The sequence below is a fragment of the Ictidomys tridecemlineatus genome, chromosome 14 (genome assembly GCF_052094955.1).
Source record: "Ictidomys tridecemlineatus isolate mIctTri1 chromosome 14, mIctTri1.hap1, whole genome shotgun sequence".
In the NCBI taxonomy this organism is placed as follows: domain Eukaryota; kingdom Metazoa; phylum Chordata; class Mammalia; order Rodentia; family Sciuridae; genus Ictidomys; species Ictidomys tridecemlineatus.
Genome location: NC_135490.1, coordinates 15,995,654 through 16,009,184, shown reverse-complemented (window position 1 = coordinate 16,009,184; position 13,531 = coordinate 15,995,654). Strand labels below are relative to the sequence as shown.

Sequence of the window (13,531 nt, the reverse complement as noted above, 5' to 3'; positions counted from 1 at the left end):
AAAGAGTAAATTTTTAACCACCCTACAAAAAATTAGAACGAATCTTTCTGCAATGCATACATCGATGAAAATATCACATTGTGACCCATGAAGAAAAAAATTATTTGTCCACTAAAAATAAAAAAATATTCACTAATATAATAAATTTGAGAAATAAAAAAATCCCTTTCATTGGAAAAAAAAACCCAAATCACCACATTCACAGTCAAATCTTGCTTACAGAGGACCACCGCATTGTGTGATAGATAATTTGGTGCTGATGCAACTAATTACAAAAAGTAATTTTTGACATGAGTAATCTAAAATCCCTATACCTGAGAATAAATATATCACCTTCCAACTTTACCTATTTACAAGATGCTTATTAATACTAGGTACTTTTATCATTGCACTACCTTAGTTTATTACACTTGATAATCATTAAGGAATATGCATCAGTTTTTTATGTCAAAAATTTTAACATACATTCACATGAAGCACATGAAAGCCATGTTTGTTTTCAAAACAATTTTGATTGCTTTATAAATAAGTAAATTTAGGATAAAAAATAATGAATTTTTGAGTTTTTCATAAAATGGCATTCTAGATTGATCTCACTGAATGTATTGCTGTCATATTTCAAAAGAAAACAGGACACAGATTACACAAGAATTAATGAACTATCATTTGTTCGACTTTATGACTTAATCATAAATCTGCCATCAGTACTGGGGATTATTGATGGTTTCAGTGTGTAGGAGTTGTCACTAGAAAAATATAATGATTATTCTGGGAAACAGAATAGATGTTTTAAACATCAAGAGCCAAAGAAATTATTACAATAGCCACCGTTTCCAAACATGATTTTAAGCAGATCAATTATGTATCTTGGAGGGAATAAACTAAAGTTTAGCATATAAAGTTAAAAAAACATTTTTGTGATTCTAATGTATAGTATGTATTATAAAAATCAATTAGAAAGGTGAAACTTAGTTATTGTGTATAACTCTAATGGTCAGCCTTAGCATTTTTAAAATTTTGTATTTTAGATGGTTACAGTTTTGTAGAAATGCTGATTCATATAGAAAAGCAGCAACAAATGGCAAATGTTTTGTTTTAAAGGCCTAATTTGCAAACTTGGGAGAAATCTTTAATAGAATAGTGAGATGCTGGTAAGAACTTTATCTCAAGTGTATGCCAGAAATCAACATGCTGGTGGGTGAACACTTGAAGGATTAGTACATGCAAAAACATTTTGTATTTTCAACTGGAAGACATTTTAAAACGTTTTAAAAATTAAAACAAAATTTAAAACATTTAAAAATGAATACAGAATCAAAATCCTGAAGAACCCAGAGGTACTAAAAAGAACCCTAGGATTTTGATGGCCATGAACACAATTTAAAAAGCGCTACAGAACTGAGATTGGTGGCAAAGGCAACTCTTGGATCCTGCAAATAATTCACTGTAGAAAGTCAGATGACGGCTCACAAAGCACTACAAATATGTAGTTTCTAGTACTGAAAAGGGAAGATGATAAGATATGAATCCCCAAGTCACTCCCCAAACACAGTAAAAATTCCAATGTAGATAATCACGTATGATATAAAATGTTTAAAATATTGGTATGTTTCCAATAACTGTTTAACAAATGCTTTTAAGCTGTAAAAGTTCCTCATTAAACTAGCAACATTCCAGCCCAATGAAATTCTCTACTAACTTTGAGCACTTTTTTCAAACGACTACAAATGATGGATGTTTTAATGACTGCATCTGTAAATCATTTGAGACTTTACCCACACCCTGTCTTGTTTAAAATATTGTCCTGAACGTTAAGGGATGCAAATATGTACCTTTTCTACATAAACATCAGCCAAAAGAAGTTTATGGGGTTCTGCTTTCCAATGTGGTAGAAACTAGCCATATGTGAAAAGTCAATTTGAAATGGGGTAAGTCCAAATTACAATTAAGTCTAATTTCTAAAGACTTAGTACAGAGAACAACAGTATTTCAATAATTATTTGCATTACTTATTGAATATTCTGAACAGGATCAAACAACAATATATTTAAAACTCATTTCACCTGGTTCTCTTACTTTTATAATGAGGCTACTAAAAAAAAAAAATCACACGTTTATGACATTTCTTTTGAAAAGGAAAATGTTTACAGAGGTTTATTTTTCTATGACATTGGATATTAAAAACGGAAAGACATTCTACTACGAAAAAAATCAATGAGAAAACATTCAACAAAGTACATCCCAGCAAAGCCCTAACAAGTGAAGGTCCAAAATATCATCCTCCAAGTACTCCTGTAAGGTTAATGATCCCTCTCATGGGGCTCTGAGGGCAGAAATGTATCCTGCTCTCAGATACAGGTGATGCTGTGGTGGCTGTCCTTGAATCTTCAATATATGGAGCTGTGTTGGCAGTGACTTCCAGGGCAGAAGCGACATCAGTAGTAATACTGTGAGGACTTTCCCCAAACCACACCCCCACTGCTATAATCCTTGCCCTTTTCCCTAAAACATCTCCCATTTCTGAGAAGATTCTACACCAATGTTTATTTGAGACATGGAACTGACTGAGAATATGAGCCAATGGCCTTTTTTATACTAGGATTCACATTATTCCTGACTGCATCATTACAGAGTTGTATTTATTTGTTCATAGATAAGTGTCAGTGCCTACAGACAGGATGTTTCAATTCTGTATAGGAGCAGACATAAATCAATACAATACTGATGACAAAGAACTCTATAAGGCTCACTCATTTCCACAGTAAATGGCCTACTGAGACTTTCTTATACTCTGAATGACCAAGGCATTTTCAGGATTATAAACTAATCTTTGTTAAAGTAAAATGGAGAACAACAGAGCTCTGCGTCTTGCTTGTTAGAACAAGTCCGATTCATGCATAAATACTTTGGACATATTAAAAAAGAATCCTAAGTGAGTATTTTTGCCGAGATTACAACCATCTCAATACCTGCTGACCTAAGAAATTCTGCAAAACATTCTTCACAGCAATCTGTTCCATCAGTAATGAACTATGTGGCTCAGTGGTAGACTAGGTCCACCCCGACTTAACAATGCAGCTCATTTCAAGAATGAAAAGCACACTAGTGCTGACAAATACCTTTCCTAAAAGGCAACTGTAAGTCATGAATTTCCTCCGTTCTGTGATGCTTATGACAATGAGTTTTTTAAACAAAAATATAGGAAATCATAAAAATCCACTGGAGTCATTTTTTGGCAGAACTCTACTAAAAATAAAACCTCTTTTCTTACATTTAATTTTCTTAAAATTTAAATGCTGACCATTGTTCAGTTGATCCACTGACTGAGCAGATTCTTAAATAACCCAACTAAGTTTCAACAGCTCTATCCAGTTATTACACCAGCACCAAATGCAAATTTTTTTGTATTAAAGAACTCAATTCCATGGAATTGAAATGCTGAAATCAAATAGAAATGTGTGGGACATTTTTTCTCTTAATTCTGATTTGTTATATGTTATATATGACAGCAGAATACATTACAATTCATATTACAAATATAGAGCACAATTTTTGCTATCTCTGGTTGTACACAATGTATATTCACATCATTTGTGTCTTCATACATGTACTTAGGGTAATCATGTCCATCTCATTCCACCATCTTTTTTACCCCCCTCATTTTCCCCTCTCTTGCCCACCCACCCCTTTCCCTATCTAGAGTTCATTGAATCCTCCCATGCTCCCCCCTCCCAACTCCAATACGAATCAGCCTCCATATATCAGAGAAAACATTCGCATTTGGTTTTTAGGAACTGGCTAACTTCACTTAGCATTATATTCTCCAACTCCATCCATTAATCTGCAAATGCCATGATTTTATTCTCTTTTATTGCTGAATAATATTCGTGTGTGTGTGTGTGTATCTATCACATTCTTTTTATTCACCTAGGTTGGTTCCACAGTTTAGCTATTGTGAATTGTGCTGCTTTAAACATTGATGTGACTGTGTTCCTGTAGTATGCTGTTTTTAAGTCCTTTGGGTATACACGGAAGTCCTTTTGGGTATAAGTCCTTGGGCCACACAAGGTGGTTCCATTCCCAGTTTCCCAAGGAAGCTCCATACTGCTTTCCATATTGGCTGCACCATTTTGCAGTCCCACAAGCAATGTATGAGTGTGCCCCCCCGACATCCTAGCCAACATTTACTGTTGTTTGTATTCTTAATAGCTGCCATTCTACTGGAATGAGATGAAATCTTAGTTTTGATTTGCATTCCTCTTATTGATAGAGATGTTGAACATTTTTTCATATATTTGTTGATTGATTGTATATCACCTTCTGAGAAGTGTCTGTTCAGTTCCTTGGCCCATTTATTGATTGGGTTATTTGGGTGTTTTTGGTGTTTAGCTCTTTGAGCCAAATACTCTATCTGATGTGCAAGTGGTAAAAATTTGCTCCCAAGCTGTAGGCTCTCTATTCACCTGATTGTTTCTTTTGCTTAAAAGCAGCTTTTGAGTTTGAATCCATTCCATTTATTAATTCTTGATTTTAATTCTTGCACTAAAGGAGTCATATTAAGGAAGTAGGGGCCTAATCAATATGATAGAGACTTGGATTTACTTTTTCTTCTATTAGACGCAGTATCTCTGGTGTAATTCCTAGGTTATTGATCCACTTTGAGTTGAGTTTTATGCATGGTGAGAGATAAGGGTTTAATTTCATTTTGTTGCATATGGATTTTCAGTTTTCCCAGCACCATTTGTTAAAGAGGCTATTTTTTTCTCCAATATATGTTTTTGGCACCTTTGTCTAATATAATTGTAATTTAGTCTCTGTGTCCTCTATTCTGTACCACTAGCCTACTAGTCTGTTTTGGTGCCAATACCATGCTGTTTTTGTTACTATTGCTCTGTAGTACAGTTTAAGGCTAGTATAGTGATGCTACCTGCTTCACCCTTCTTGCTAAGGATTGCTTTAGATATTCTGGGTCTCTTATTTTTCCAGATAAATTTCATGACTGCTTTTTCTATTGTTATGAGGAATGTCATTGGGATTTTGATTGGAATTGCATTAAAAGTGAATTCAGCAAAGCAGGATACAAAAATCAACACCCATAAATCAAAGGCATTTTTGTATATCACTGGCAAACACTCTCTTAAAGGGAAATTAGGAAAACTACCCCATTTACAATATCCTAAAAAATGAAATAAAACAAAACAAAACAAAAAACTTGGGAATCAATCTAACAAAAGAGGTGAAACACCTCTACAACAAAAATTGCAGAACACTAAAGAAAGAAATTAAAGAAGACCTTAGAAGATGGAAAGATCTCCCTTGTTCTTGGATAGGCAGAATTAATATTGTCAAAATGATCATACTACCAAAAGCATTATACAGATTTAATGTGTGGGGCACTTGTGTGCGCACATAGTTGTGTGAAGAATAGTTGCAAAGATAATAAAAACATTTTCCAGATCAGAACTGGAATATTGGTCAACCTGGACTCGATGGGAAGTTATTGCAGAGATTCTAACATTGGAGTCTGACAGTAAAGAATAAGGATAAGTTTACTAGGCAGCATTCACATTTATGCATGAATTTCCCATTTTTCTTCATTTTGGGAAAATATCCATATCAAATTTATAATTTTAGCAAATTTTAAATGTACAATCTGTGGTGCTAAGTGTAATCACACTGCTATGCAGCCATCCCAATCCACCTCTAGAATTTTTCTTCATGCCAAACTGAAGATTTGTGCTTGTTAAAATCGATAACTTCCTAGTCCCTCCTTCTCCCCAGCCATCAGTAATACCTTAATTACTTTTTATGCTAAGTGATTATAAACATACAGGCATATTCCACTCACTTTTTATGCTTTTTACAAATCATGTTTTTATTTTTCCTTTTTGTCCTACCATCATTTGGAATTTCTCCTTCTTTGCTGTTTTTTCAAAAAAGATTTTCTAGAACAGTTTTAGGTTCATAGCAAAATTGAGTTAAAGATAGGGAATTCTCATATACCTCCTTCCTCCACAATCCTACTATGAAAACATCAGAGAGGCACATTTGTTAACCTACACTGACACATCATTGTCTCCTAAGTGTTAGCTTTTGATGTTGAATTTTTACAAATATACAAAGTTGTTTTCTACCTTCCAGTATCATGGAGACTATATTCACTTATCTAAAAGCCTATTCATCCATCCTGCTTAACTCCTGGCAATCACTTTTGCTTTCATGAATGCCTTCAGTGTTGTGTCTAAAGTCATTACTGTACCCAAGGTTATCTAGATTTTTGTCCTATCTAGTATGAATTTTCATAGTTTTTTTTAATATTTAGGCTTATAAGCAACTGAAAATTAACTTAAGATGTAAGGTCTGTGTCCAGATTTGGTGGGCAGGGGGAAGGAAATGTGAATGTCTACTTCCTCCAGAACCATTTTTTGAAAAGACCATCTTAGTTCCTTTGTCAAAGACAAGCTGATTATTTATGTGGATCTATTTTTGGACTCTCTACTCTCTTCAATTGATTGATTGGCATATCCTTTCACTATACCACACTGTCTTGATTACTACAGCTTTATATAGGTTCTAAAGTTGGGTAATATCAGTTCCGTGACTATTCTTTTCCTTAGATATTGCATTGGCTTGTCTGAGTCTTCTGTCTCTTCATATTAACTTTAAACAGGAGTCTGTCAATGTCCACAAAAATAACTTGCTGAGATTTGAATTGGGATTGCACTAAATCCACAGATCAAGTTGGGATAGACAGACATTTTGATGGTACTGAGTCTTCCTATTCATGAACGTGGAATATCTCTGTTGTCTGTTGTTCTTTGATTTCTTCCATTAGGATTTTAATTTTTGCAGGTGCCAAAATAAATGGTATTTTGTTTTTAATTTCAAATTCCACTGGTTAATTGCTGGTATAAAAAAACAACTAATTTTTGGGTAGTAATCTTACATCTTGCAATAATCATTGATTACTTTCAAGAGTTGTTTAGAAAATCATACCATCTACAAACAAGGTCTTATTTTTCCTTCAGAATACACATGACTTTCTTGTCTTCCTGCACTGGCTAGGATTTTCAGCATGATGTTGAAAAGCAATGGTGAAACGGGACATTCTTGCCTTATTTCTGATCGTACCAGGTAAGCTTAAACTTTTTCATTAAGGATTTAATAAGGATAATGTTTGCTGTAATTATCAAATTAAGAGGGTTTCTATTTCCAGTTTGCTAGTTTTTCTTCTTTAATAATGAGTGTAGAAATTTGTGAAAAGGAGGGGATTCAGTTTCATTTTGTTGCATATGGATTTCCAGTTTTCCCAACACCATTTGTTGAAAATGCTATCCTTCCTCCATTGCATGCTTTTAGCCCCTTTATCGAATATATTATATTATATATATATATAATATAAGATAGTTGTATATATATAATATAAGATAGTTATATCTTATATTATATATACATATATATAATATAAGATATAACTTATATATTAAGTTATATCTTATATTATAAGATAGTTGAAACTTTGTGGATTAGTCTCTGTATCCTCTATTCTGTACCATTGGTCTACCCGCCTGTTTTGGTACCAGTACCATGCTGTTTTTGTTACTATTGCTCTGTAGTATAGTTTGAAATCTGGTATTGCTATACCACCTGATTCACACTTCCTGCTTAGAACTGCTTTTGCTATTCTGGGTCTTTTATTTTTCCATATGAATTTCATGATTGCTTTATCTATTTCTACAAGCAATGCCATTGGAATTTTGATTGGCATTGCATTAAACCTATAGAGGACTTTTGGTAATATCGCCATTTTGATGATGTTAGTTCTGCCTATCCATGAACAGGGTATATCTTTCCATCTTCTAAGATCTTCTTCTTCTTTGATATAATGAGAGCAACTAAGAATAGAGTAGGGAGGAAGAGCAGGAAGAAAAGATTGACATTAAACAGAGGCACGAGATGGGAGGGAAAGAGAGAGAAAAGTGGAATTGCATGGAAATGGAAAGAGACCCTCATTGTTATAAAAAACTACATAGAAGAGGTTGTGAGGGGAATTGGAAGAAAAATAAGGAGAGAAATGAATTACAGTAGATGGGATAGAAAGAGAAGATGGGGGGGAGGGGGATAGTAGAGGATAGGAAAGGTAGCAGAATACATCAGTCACTAGTATGGCATTATGTAAAAATGTGAATGTGTAACCTATGTGATTCTGCAATCTGTATTTGGGGTAAAAATGGGAGTTCATAACTCACTTGAGTAACTATTGTTCGAAGTATGATATGTCAAGAGCTTTGTAATGTTGTGAACAACCAATAAAAAAAAAATAAAAATAAAAACTACTACTAAAAAAAAAAGAAATTTGTGAAAAGCTTTTTTAAAAATATTTAGTTGTAGATATAGATATATACACACACATTTATATATATATATATACATATATATGTATATATATATAAGTGTGTGTGTATATATATATATATATGTATATATATACACACACAATGTGGTGCTGACGATTGAACCCAGTACCCTCACACATGCCAGATGAGTGTGCTACCACTGAGCCACAACCCCAGTGCAAATTTGTGAAAAGCTTTCTGTGCAACTATTAAATATATGAATGTGTGGTTCTTCTTAGTTGATATGATGGTTTTCATTAGTTGAATTTAAAATGTTGAACCACTTTTTGCCCATTTTGGATAAATCTCAAATAGTCGTGGTGTGTAGTTCTTTTTATATACATTTTTAATTTGATCTGCTAAATTTCGTTAAGGGTTTTTCAACTATGAGAGATACTGGTCTATAATTTTCCTTTCTTTTAATGTGTTTCATTTGGTTATTATAGCAATGGTGTCTATTAGAATGAGTTGGGATATATTCCCCTTGTTTCTACATCCTAACATATACAGAATTGGTAAAAATGTGTCCAAAAAAGTTTGGTAGAATTTACCAGTAAAACCCACTGGGTATGGTGCTAGTTGGGAAGACTATTAATTACTGATTCTATCACTTTAATAGATACAGGCCTAATTAAATGTTCTGTTTGTTTTTGTGAGAGTTTTGGCCAAGGATATCTTTTAAGAAATTGTTTCATTCCATGCTGGTTATCAAACCTTTTGGCATAGACTTGTGTATAATATCCCTTTACCATACTTTCGATGTTAGAGGATCTGTAGTTCTATCCATCCCTCCATTTCATGTCTGATATTAGTAATTTAGGTCTTCAATCTTTTTATTTTGGTTAACATAACTAGAGCTTATTCATTTCATTGATCTTTTCAAAGAACTGGCTTTTGGTTTTGTTGATTAACTCCTTTAATTCTCTGTTTTCAATTTCATTGATTTCTGCCCAAATTTTTATTTCTTCTTTTTGAATTTACTTTGGATTTAAATTGCTCCTCTTTTTTAGTTTCCAAGGGTGGGAACTTAGATTGTTGATTTGAGATCATTCTTCTTTTGTACTACATGCATTAAATGCTATGAAATTAAGCATTTACAGTTTTCCCCTGTATCCCACAAATTATAGTAAGTTGCATTTCCATTTTCACATAGATAAAAATGTCTAAAAACTTGTCTTTAGAGTTCTTCTTTCACCTATTATTTAGAAATTCTATATAATGCTCAAGTATTTGGGGAATTTTCCAGATGTCTTTCTGTTGTTAATTTGTAATTAAATTCCACAATGCCCTGAGTGAACATACTGTATGTTTTTTTTAAAATTTGTTGAGGGTATATTTTATGGCCCAGAACACAATGATCTATTTTGGTGAATATTCCATATGACCTTGAGAAGAATATGTATTCTGTTGTTATTGGATAATGTTATCCGTAATGTCAATTATGTACAGTTGATTGACTGTGCTGACTAATTTAACAATTTTCTTATTATTTGCCTGCTGGATCTGTCAGTTCTTATAGAGGGTTTTTGAAGTCTATCAGTTTTTGCCTCACACATTTTGACAATATTGTTAAATGCACGTACTTTAAAGATTGCTATGCTTTCTTGGAGAACCAAATCCTTTATTAATCCAATACCCTTTTATCCTTTATTAATTTCTGGCAGAAATTAATATAGCGACTCTCATCTTCTTTTGATTAATGTTAACATAATATGTCTTACTATCTATGCTTACTTTTAATTTATACACATATTTATATTTAAAATAGGTTTCTGTTGGTTCTTCCATCCTTGCCCCTGCTTAGATGTTTTTCCTTTGTGGCTAATTTCAAGATTTTTCTTTTTTATCTTTTTTTTTTCATTTGCATTTATTATTCTTAGTGTTTTCTGAGAGACCTCAGGTTTGTTGCCTGAACCATTTATGGCTTCAGATACTTCTTTTTCATTATCTTATGGTCTTTCTTCTGATAACACCAAGCAGTTGCACACTTTCTCTATTTGGGCTGTTTCTCTGATATTCTGTTACTCTGTTCTTCCTCTAAGTTTCCGGTCTTTTTCCTCATTGTTTTGCCATTTTGGAAGGTTCTATTGATGTCTTCTCAAGTTTGAATTCTTTCCTCATATACATGCAGTATATCCTCACAAATCCATCAAAGATACTGCTTGTATCTGCAAGCGTTTTTATATGTAGCTTTTCTTAGAGTTTCTCTTTGCTTACTTCTCTCTGTTCTTAAATGCTGTTTACTTTATCCACTAGAGTTCTCAACATCTTCATCAGAGCTATTTTAAATTCTTGCTCTGATAACTCCAACATCCCTGCAATATGTGATTCTAATTCTCATGCTTGTTCTGCCTGTTCAAACTGTGTTTTCTCCTCATTAGTATGTCTTTGGTGACTAGGCCTTTGGGAATATGGTGAAGGTATGAGGGGAGAGGAAGCACCCTACCATCTTGAGATGGTCCCAGTGTTCAATGAGCCTGTGTCTGTGAACTTCCATGTTCCCTCAATTTTCACCCCTCATGCCCTTGGATTGGAGAAGGCAGCTAACAAGGCCAGGTAGGCATTTCTCCTTTCCCATATTAGCCAGGCTTTATGAAAACTAAATAGGGTCTAGTAAAAGAGTTTCTCTTGAGGGGAGACTTTCTCAAGAATGGAATGCTGAACTGTACTTCAAAAATGTTCCTTTTCCTCCACCCCTACCAGAAGCCTGGGAGTTTTCTCCAGTATTCACTGTGATGCACTGATTGAGCTCCTAGAAGTAAATGTGCCCCACCCCATGCCTGCAACTGGGTTCCCCTGGAGTTTCCACCTTTCACACTTGACTGATATGAGCCAGAAATTTGTCCATTATTGTCAGTTTTCCTATCATACTAGAATTTTCCATGCTGGATTCTGCTTGGGAATTTTCAGTTCACCAAGTTGTGATTCTTTTTTTATTCAACAGTCCTTCTGTCCAATTTTGGGGGAAATGGCTTGCTCCGAGACTTCACTTCTCCGATTAATCTATAGAGTTATTGATTTTTCAGTTTGTTCAGAGTTTCACTTGCTAAGATTAGTGTTGACTTCCAGTCTCCTTACATGCCAACCGGAATTTGCTTGGTTATTTTAAAACAATATTTATGTCTGCTGATAGTCTCACTTTAATCATATCTTTTCCCTGATATCCTTTATTTTTTGTTTTCTTCATATGAGTTAAAAGCTATCTTAGCTTTCCCCTACCCCTTTGAGTTCTTTCTGTACCATGTTTGATTTTAAAGTTCTCAGAGTCTCATCCTGGTTTCTTTCTGAGGCATTAGATGCTCTACTGTCTTTCTGTTCCTGTAATCTCTTGCTCTCCCAAGATCTGATATTTAAAGTGTCAAGGTACCACTACTGCATTCTGTGGCTTCCACCACTATGAGATCAAATTAAGCTGCCATTCCTCATCTTTTCTCAGTGTCGGGTAAAAAAAAGAAAAGAAAATGTCACTTCAGTATGACACAGACGGGCCAGGATGCTGTGAAGTTCTCTTTTCTAAACCCCATCTAAAAAAGGGAACAACTAAAGATTAGACTTCTTCCTCTGGACTTTGCCAAACCATGCCAGGGAGGGTAACATTGCTATGAAATTTCTTACTATTTTGAATATAGCTTTTATTTCAAGTTTGCTTGGTTACTGTAGATCTTTGGTTTTCAGAGTTTAGATGAACTTATTTTACTAAAAATCTTAATTATTTACTTAGTTTCCATGAAAAAAGAAAGATCTAGAATTCCTAATCCACCACCTTGCCCATTTTCCTTTTTTTTTTTTTTTTAATTCTGGATTTTCTTAGTGTAATTAGTTAAACTGTGCACTGTGCCTGCACCACCCACCAAAGATAGTGAAGTTCTAAACCCCACTATGCACAAATGTGACCTTACCTGGAAATAATATGATGGACCCATTGGAGTGGGCCCTAATCCAATATGACAGAGGTCCTTAATGAAAGGAGAAATGTGGAGAGTAGGACACAGAGAGAAGGACAAGGATATGGAGAAAACACAGGGAGAATGTCATCTCCAAAACAAGGAAGCCCTGCAGCCACCAGACACTAGCACAGAAACTGGAGACATTACCCTCACAGCCCTCAGAAGGAACCAAACCTGCTCACATCTTGACCTTGGACTTTACCTCTAGAGCTGTGAGACAATATTTATGTTTTTAAAGCCAGTTTATGACATTTTTGTTAAGGTAGCCATATGACATCACAGCCATATGATATCACAGTACCACTGTTGCTTCTGATTAATTCATCCTTTCTGCAGTGGGGTATGCCCTAGAGAATAAAACTCAAGATATTTGTGTCTGAGTACTTGTTTACAAACAAGCTCCACTGTGCTCAAAGGAAGCTACAGCACCTCTTTAGGTCTAAGTTTCCTCACATGCAAAATCAAGGCTTGCTCTAGGTCAGCAAACACAGGCTGTGAAGGCCTATCCAGGGAGTGGGAGACCAGGATGAGCAGAGAGGTCTCTGGAATCCTCGCTGTTGCCTTGAATCCATTCCATTCCATGACCATAGGATTCTGTAGATACTGATTCAAGGCATAAACATACAAAAAGATCAGGAAATCTCATGTTTCTCTACAGCAGTTGACGTCAAACGGAAACCTATGCCTATATAAGTTTAGGCCAGATGCTACCAAAATGCCCTCTTCTCTTCAACATAATGCATGTACTCCAAGACATGGCATGCAAGCCCTTCTCAACAATAAAACTGAGGACATTTGGGGGAGCAGATGGAGAGCTACAAAGCAGCTCCTATTCTTTGCTCCTTACATAGGGAGCAGAAGTCAGTAGCCCCATTAACCTTCTTTTGAGTGACTCACAAACTAGGTGAACTCTAGCCTGGCCCCCACTTTGCCGATATCAGGCAAAGCAATCTTGCCCTGTTGCCTTACTGTGTGGCAAACATGGTGGAATAGGGCTCACCTCTGCCCCTTTAGCTCTGGTTTCTCAGTCTTGATTGAGTTAAGCTGGTGAGTTCAGGGGTCCAGTGGTCACTCAGGTCCCACTACATTCTCCAACATAAATTGCTGAGGGAACTTTGCACTTTGGGTCACAAAAGTGATGCTTGATTCATTTGACTCAAAACTTGCTCTGTGTACATTCTCTTTTAG

At 34.9% G+C, this 13,531-nt stretch overlaps 1 protein-coding gene across 8 annotated transcripts in view; it reads right to left on the bottom strand.

Annotated features, from left to right (window-relative positions):
- Psd3 (pleckstrin and Sec7 domain containing 3) overlaps positions 1 to 13,531 on the bottom strand; it is a 550,748-nt gene that overhangs the window by 100,905 nt on the left and 436,312 nt on the right. The gene's annotated exons all lie outside the window — the stretch shown is intronic.